Raw genomic sequence first — 8,735 nt, forward strand, 5'->3', positions numbered from 1 at the left:
CTCAGTGCCTCAGACCAGGGGTTTGTGTTGTGTTTACACCCCTTGCTGTGCACATTAGCTGTGCTCATTGGATGATACTGGTGTTCACTGGGCTATGATGGGTGTTGGCTCTGGAGCGGTATCTTTCCCCTGATTGCTAATAAATGTATTAGGGGAACTACTTTGAGATGCACCAATCCAGCCTCCTTAGCCTTCCACCCACTAAGCTGAACATGCATCCGTGGGCCTTGCTGCAACAATGATTTCTGCAGGGTTTGGTGCTTGCCTGATGGAGATTTCAATTTTCCTCTCTCCTTCTACATTTTTTCTTGATTTGAATTCTGCTGTAAGGAAGAGCTGTTCCTTCGCCACTGACTGATGAATGGATTTCAGTATGGACTTTTAGGTGTTTATTTTACTCTATTAAAATCTGATATTTTTGCTATTTTCTGGCTTCAACTTTCCCACCTTTGGCATTAGGAGCTCCTTCGGGTTGGCACGTGTGTTCTGTGAGCAAGCCCCTTCCTCTTTTGAGCAATTCCTTTCTGGCAACCCAAGATGCGCCATGCTTATCTGGTTCATTGCCTCCTTCATCCTGGATCGGCCACTTCCCCAAGGGCCCAGGTTCCTTTTCTTGGAGAATGGTGTTTAGAAGCCAGGACCTGGTTCCTAGGTGTCCTTGTTGCTACTGGGCTGCTATTGCTCTTAGGTCCTCTAATAGGAAATACACATTTGGATGCATGAAGCCTCTCCCCAAACACAGCTATGGTTCTGCATCTGTCTGGGTATACACATGTGAAATACCATGACTCTATGCTGACCCCTCCAATTCTAGAAAGACACTTCATGTTCATCCTAGCCACCTTCCTTCTCCTTCTTTACAGCTTCTTTATCCAACAGCAGGAAACCTGGCTTTCGTGTTCTGTTTTTATTTCTCTGTTTGATGTAGCTTGGATCTGTGTCCCTGCTGAAATCTCATGTGGAAGTGTAATCCCCACTGCTGGAGGTGCGGCCTGCTGGGAGGGGATTGGATCGTGGAGGTGGATTTCTTACGAATGGTTCAGCACCATCCCCTTGGTGCTGTTCTTGTGACAGTGAGTGCGTTCTTGTGTGATCTGGTCCTTTAAAAGTGTCTATGTATTTTGGTATTGCTGAAGCTGTAATTTCAGGGTAGATTCCTAGAAGTAGGACTGTAAGGTACAAAGTTAAATGCATATGCAGTTTTGTTAGGTATTGCCAAATTCCCCCTAAAAGGATTGTGGCAATTTGTATTCTCACAAGAGATGCTAGTACAGGTGTTGAGACTGACGTGTGGCTAGATGGCTGGAGCAGCTCACCCTGCAGCATCAATGTTAGAAGCGGTGCTTATGTGATTTGCAGTTACTAGAGAATGCCACTAGATGGCAGATACAGCCTGTCACAGAGAACAGCGAGCGCACGTTTTCCAGATTTTGCTTCAGGGACATTTGATAAACAACAGTTGTGTAAATTGGAATAATAGGCTGTTTCTAAATGACTAGTAACTAACTTTTTTTTTTTTTGAGTTTGTTTTTTTTTTTGTATTTTTGAGACAGAGTCTCGTTGTCTTGTGCAGGCTGGAGTGTAGTGGCACGATCTTGGCTCACTGCAGCCTCTACCTGCCTCTGAGTCCAAGTGATCCTCCTGCCTCAGCCCCCTGAGCAGCTGACTACAGGCACATGCCACCATGCCCAGCTAATTTTGTTAAATTTTTGTAGAGACAGCGTTTCACTATGTTGCCCAGGCTGGTCTCAAACTCCTGGCCTCAAGCGATCCTCCCGTCTCAGCCTCCCAGTGTGCTGGGATTACAGGTGTGAGCCACCACACCCGCCACAAGTAGCATGTGTAATACTGGTAATAATAGTAACATTATTTTTATTAGCAAGTAACATTTTCATTTGATTATTCATTCATACAATAAGTGTATATTTGTTCTATGTGCTGTTATGGGCACTGGGATGAAGAGATTTAAGAACAAATACACAGAACCATCAGCCTGCATAGAGCTTTTATTTTCCTGGGGGAGAGACAGAAAGGAAATATAAAAGCCAAATACATAGTCTATTGGGGAGAAAGACAGCACAGAAGGGAAACACGGTGTGTGTGTGTGTGTGTGTGTGTGTGTGTGTGTGGTGAGCAGGGCAGTTTACAACCTTAAACAATGTAATCAGGGAAGGGATCACTGAGAAGCAGCTGACTGAGCAAGAAAGCTATAAGGACAAACTGTGGGGAGAGGGTGGGGGCCGGAGGAATGAGCAGCAGAGACCCCTGTAGGTGGAGCAGTCTGGCATGATAGAGGCGCCAGTGCAGGGAGTGAAGGCGTGAGCAGAGATAGAGTGGGTGTCGACCATAGAGGCTCTGTAGGCTACTGGAAGGACTTTGGATTTGTCCTCGTGAGAAAGGAGAGCCGTGGGAGAATAAATCAAATCCCTCAGAAGCACAGAAGGCAACTGTCCTCAGCTCACTTCCCTCGCCGCAGTTCATCCATTCACCTGGTACTTACTGATGGCTACCATGGGCCAGCCCTGATCCCAGGGTTTGATTGCAAGAGGAGCTTGTGTCAGAGGCATGTGAACCAGAGTAACTCCATCTTAAACAGGAGCTGGGTAAAATGAGGCTGAAACCTACTGGGCTGCATTCCCAGATGGTTAAGGCATTCTAAGTCACAGGATGAGATAGGAGGTCAGCACAAAATATAGGTCATAAAGACCTTGCTGATAAATCAGGTTACAGTAAAGGAGCCGGCCAAAACCCACCAAAACCAAAATAGCGATAAGAGTGACCTCTGGTCATCCTCACTGCTACACTCCCACCAACACCATGACAGTTTACAAATGCCATGGAAACATCAGGAGTTACCCTATATAGTCTAAAAAGGGGAGGCATGAGTAATCCACTCCTTGTTTAGCATATCATTAAGAAATAACCATAAAAATGGGCAGCCAGCAGCCCTCAGGGCTGCTCTGTCTATGGAGTAGGCATTCTTTCATTCCTTTACTTTCTTAATAAAGTCGCTTTCACTTTGCGCTTCTGACTCACCCTGAATTCTTTCTTGCCCGAGATCCAAGAAGTGTCTCTTGGGGTCTGGATCGGGACCCCTTTCCTGTAACACTTGGTCTCTGGACCCAGCGGGCTCTGACAGTCTGGGGGTGGTGGGCAACAGATGGCAACAAGCCTTTTTTCCCAGGAAGAGCAAGCATGCAGTCAGGGAGGGTTGTGCCCTGCTCTGAAATGGACTGGAGGCCATTGGCAGAAAACTAGGCCTGTGCAGGGTGCCCTTCGGGGGTCCTAAGCCTCTGATCGTGTTTGAGCTACTTAACAGTTTTGTAGTCTGGGCGCCGTGGCTCACGCCTGTAATCCCAGCACTTTGGGAGGCTGAGACGGGTGGATCACTTGAGGTCAGGAGTTTGAGACCAGCCTAGCCAACATGGCAAAACCCCGTCTCTACTAAAAATATAAAAACTAGTTGGGTGTGGTGGTGGATGCCTGTAATCCCAGCTACTTGGGAGGCTGAGGCACGAGAATCTCTGAAACCCAGGAGGCAGAAGTTGTAGTGAGCCCAGATCGCACCACTGCACTCCAGCCTGGGTGACAGAGTGAGACTCTATCTCAAAAAAAAAAAAAAAATTCTGTAAACTGTAGAACACCAACAATATGCAAACATTCCTGTTCATGAAAATGCGCATGAGTTGCAGCACGTTGAGGCCTGCGTTGCCTGTGAACTCCCAGCAGCACCTGACTGCCGTGCATGCTTCTCCAAATCCTCCTTTGAAGTGATTGCAACCTCTTACTTGTTTCCTCCTTAAATAATGAGTCAGAGAAAGTCTATGTCACACAGTCAGCTTATCTCTGTATGGGAGTTGTGAGTCTACGTTCTTTTAAACATTTCCCAGGCGGGGTACAGTGGCTCATGCCTGTAATCCCAGCATTTTGGGAGGCTGAGGTGGGCAGATCATGAGGTCAGAAGATCAAGACCATTCTGGGTAACATGATGAAACACTGTCTCTACTAAAAATACAAAAATTAGCCAGGCATGGTGGCACGTGCCTGTAATCCCAGCTACTCGGGAGGCTGAGGCAGAGAATTGCTTGAACCTGGGAGGTGGAGGTTGCAGTGAGCTGAGATTGCGCCATTGCACTCCAGCTTGGGCGACAGAGCAGGACTCCATCTCAAAAAAAAAAAAAAATTCCCTCTGCCTGTGCTTTGGGCCTTTCTCCGACGAGTAACAAGTATAGAAATGATGACCCCTAGAGCAAGTTGCTCTCAGAAAGAGATTGGATTCCCTTCCATTAAAAACCCCTGCAATGGAACTCTGGTGGGGAGGACAGGGGTGGTGGTGGGGCAGGCAGGCCGGCGGCCTTCACTGTGGGTCCTGCCTCCTCTAGGCCATCTCAGGCACCTGGAGAAGCCCAGGGCGCACTGTCCTCCAGGGGAGATGAAGCAGAGCGGATACACTGGAGAGAGATTTGGGAGGTGGACACACCAGAGGCAAATGCAAACTTTCTGCTCCTCGAGGTCAGGGTGGGTGAGTGGGCAGATCAAGTCCTAAAGGCAGTTGGCCAGGGCCTTCCTCCAACATCCAGCTTCTCTTCCCATAGCCAGTTCCCCTCCCATCTTGACGCCCCCAAGCTTCCTTCCTACTCCTCCTCCTTCCCCTGCCCGAGGCTTCATTCACCCACAGAGTGAGGTCTGGTGAGTTGGAGGCCCCCAGCCCCAAGTTCATTCTTGGCCCGTAAGACACAGCCCTGTATATCTACAGAGCAGAGACTTCTGGATTCCTTGAACTTGGGCAGGCCACAGGCTGCTCAGGATCTTCCCCAGTGCGTATGGACGTAAAGATCCGGCCAACACTTCCAGAATGTGGTCTCTCACTTGGACCCCTGGAGTCAGTAGCCACCTGACTTGGCTCTGTTATTCCAGAAACATCCCCTCCGGAGGACTCATTAGCTCTTAGTTCACTCAATCGTTTCTCTGTTCGTCATTCAAAAAACAGTGACTAAGGCCAGGCGCGGTGGCTCACGCCTGTAATCCCAGCACTTTGGGAGGCCGAGGCAGGCAGATCAAGAGGTCAGGAGTTCGAGACCAGCCTGACCAACATGATGAAACCTGTCTTATTAAAAATACAAAAAAATTAGCCAGGCATGCTGGTAGATGCCTATAGTCCCAGCTACTCAAGAGGCTGAGACAGGAGAATCGCTTGAACAGGGAGGTGGAAGTTGCAGTGAACCGAGATCATGCCACCGCACTCCAGCTTGAGCAACAGAGCAAGACTCCACCTCAAAAAAAAAAAAAAAAAAAAAAAAAAAAACCACCAAAAAACCAAAAGCAAAAGGGGGTGGTGGCGCGTGCCTGTAAGTCCAGCTACTTTGGAGGCTGAGGCAGGAGAATCGCTTGAACCCAGGAGGCGGAGGTTGCAGTGAGCCGAGATTGCGCCATTGCACTCCAGCCTGGGCAACAAGACCAAAACTGTATCAAAAAAAAAAAGATGTATTTATTTATTTATTGAGATGGAATCTCACTCTGTCACCCAGGCATGAGCCACTGTGCCCAGCAAACCTATTTATTTCTTTGTACATATATATGTTATTTTTCTCAGGCAGAAATCCACAAGTAAACATGTAAGTTGACAGCGTAATGGGTAATAGTTTTGTGCTTTGAAAGTCAATGTCTCCCTCTTTCCCAGTTACCCAATTTTCTCTCTCCAAAGTTAAACATTATCAGTTTCTTCTGTACCCTTCCAGTGATATTTTACTCATTTACTACATAGATCTATTTATCTATCTCATTTGTGTATCTTCATTCTCCTTCCTTCCTTCCTTCCTTCCTTCCTTTCGAGACGGAGTTTTGCCCTTGTTACCCAGGCTGGAGTGTGCAATGGCGCGATCTCGGCTCACCACAACCTCCGCCTCCTGGGTTCAGGCAATTCTCCTGCCTCAGCCTCCTGAGTAGCTGGGATTACAGGCACACGCCACCATGCCCAGCTAATTTTTTGTATTTTTAGTAGAGACGGGGTTTCACCATGTTGACCAGGATGGTCTTACTCTCTTGACCTCGTGATCCACCCACCTCGGCCTCCCAAAGTGCTGGGATTACAGGCTTGAGCCACCGGGCCCGGCCCCAAGTGTAGTACTTTCATTCACACTTCGCTTTTTCTTTCTTGGAAATTGCCCTGTATTCAAACACAAATCTTTGGTTTTCTCTTTCTTTTCCCCCTTTTTCTTAAATAGTCCTTGTCAATTCCATTATGTGGTTGCCTAGTAAACCATTTGTTCAACTGCTCCCTTGTTGATGGACAGGTTGCTTCAGTCCTTTGCAATTTACAAGCTATGCTGCTATGAGGTTGGGGTACTACAAAGACATTAAAAAACCTGTAGTCCCAGCTCCTTGGGAGGCTGAGCTATGAGGATTGCTTGAGCCTAGGAGGTCAAGGCTGCAGTGAGCTGTGATCACACGACTGTACCCCAGCCTGGGTAATGGAGCAAGACCCTGTCTCTAAAAAATATTTAAAAAAAAAAAAAGGCAGGGCACGGTGGCTCACGCCTATAATCCCAGCACTTTGGGAGACCGAGGCGGGCAGATCACGAGGTCAAGAGATCGAGACCATCCTGGTCAACGAGGTGAAACCCCGTCTCTACTAAAAATACAAAAATCAGCTGGGCATGGTGGTGTGCACCTGTAGTCCCAACTACTCGGGAGGCTGAGGCGGGAGAATTGCTTGAACCCAGAAGGCAGAGGTTGAGGTTAGCCGAGATCGTGCCATTGCACTCCAGTCTGGGTAACAACAGCGAAACTCCGCCTCAAAAAAAAAAGAAAACCAGCACCCATCAGGTAGAATCTAATGGATTCTACCAGAGATAGAAAACCTGTCAGAATGATTATCTGAAAGTAAACAGAGGCCAGGCATGGTGGCTCCTGCTAGTAATCTCAGCACTTTGGGAGGCCAAGGTAGGTGAATCACAAGGTCAGGAGATCGAAACCATCCTGGCCAACATGGTGAAACCCAGTCTCTACTAAAATACAAAAAATTAGCCAGGCGTGGTAGGGCATGCCTGTAGTCCCAGCTACTCAGGAGGCTGAGGCAGGGGAATTGCTTGAATCTGGGAGGCGGAGGTTGCAGTGAGCCGAGATTGTGCCACTGCACTCCAGCCTGGAGGAGCGAGACTCTATCTCAAAAAAAGAAAGAAAGAAAGTAAACAGAGACATTTATCCACGAGAGTCCCCACTTGATACTCCAGGCCCAAGGGGTTTCCAGAAGGGAGGTCTCTCTGGCCGACCTGTGGTGATGGAGGAAGCTGCCACAGACAAGCTGAGGATGTGGAGGGAAGAGATGCCAGGAGACTCTGGAGCCAAACTGGAATTTGCTAGCCCTGGAGACATCCTATACCCAAGGTTCTGTTCTATGACTTATTTTTTTGTTGTTATTGAGAGAGTTGCCCAGGCTGGAGTGTAGTGACACAATCTCGGCTCACTACAACCTCCGCCTCCTGGGTTCAAGCGATTCTCCTGCTTCAGCCTCCTGAGTAGCAGGGATTACAGATGCACGCCACCACGCCCAGCTAATTTTTGTATTTGTAGTAGAGACGGGGTTTCACCATATTGGTCAGGCTGGTCTCAAACTTCTGACCTCGTGATCTGCTTGCCTTGGCTTCCCAAAGTGCTGGGATTACAGGTGTAAGTCACCACACCCGGCCTGATTTACATTTTTATTTACTTGTTTATTTTTAGTTTTTGAGACAGGGTCTCACTCTGTTGCCCAAGCTGGAGTGCAGTGGTGCAATCTTGGCTTGCTGCAACCTCCACCTCCTGGATTCAAGCAATTCTCCTGCCTCAGCCTCCTGAGTAGCTGAGATTAAAGGCGTGCACCACCACGCCTGGCTAATTTTTGTATTTTTGGTAGAGATGGGGGTTTTGCCATGTTGACCAGGCTGGTCTAGAACTCCTGACCTCAGGTGATCCACCTGTCTCAGCCTCCCAAAGTAGAGCTGGGATTACAGGAATGAGCCACCACACCTGGCCCAAATTCATTATTTTTTAATGCATAAGTGGGAAACAAACTTTTAAAAAGTCAAATAGTGGCTGGGCACAGTGGCTCATGCTTGTTATCCCACCACTTTGGAAGGCAGAGGTGGGCAAATCATCTGAGATCAGGAGTTTGAGACCAGCCTGGCCAACATGGCAAAACCCTGTCTCTACTAAAAATACAAAAATTAGCCAGGTATGGTGGCTTATGCCTGTAATCTCAGCTACTCAGGAGTCTGAGGCAGGAGAATTCCTTGAACCCCGGAGACGGAGGTTGCAGTGAGCCGAGATCACACCACTGCACTCTAGCCTGGGCAACAGAGCCAGACTCCATCTCAAAAAAAAAAAAGTAGGCCAGGCACGATGGCTCACTCCTATAATCCCAGCATTTTGCGAGGCTGAGGTGGGCAGATCACCTGAGGTCAGGAGTTCGAGACCAGCCTAACCAACATGGAGAAACCCGTCTCTACTAAAAATACAAAATTAACCAGGTGTATTGGTGCATGCCTGTAACTCCAGCTACTCAGGAGGCTGAGGCAGGAGAATCGCTTGAACCTGGGAGGCAGAGGTTGCAGTGAGCCGAGATCATGCCACTGTACTCCAGCCTGGGCGACAAAAGCAAAACTCCATCTCAAAAAATAAAATAAATAATAAAAAAAATTAAAAAGTTCAATAGTTTCAGATTTATTTTAACATTAATTTCCATTGATTGTGAGCTC

The sequence above is a fragment of the Callithrix jacchus genome, chromosome 5 (assembly GCF_049354715.1).
Source record: "Callithrix jacchus isolate 240 chromosome 5, calJac240_pri, whole genome shotgun sequence".
In the NCBI taxonomy this organism is placed as follows: Eukaryota; Metazoa; Chordata; class Mammalia; order Primates; family Cebidae; genus Callithrix; species Callithrix jacchus.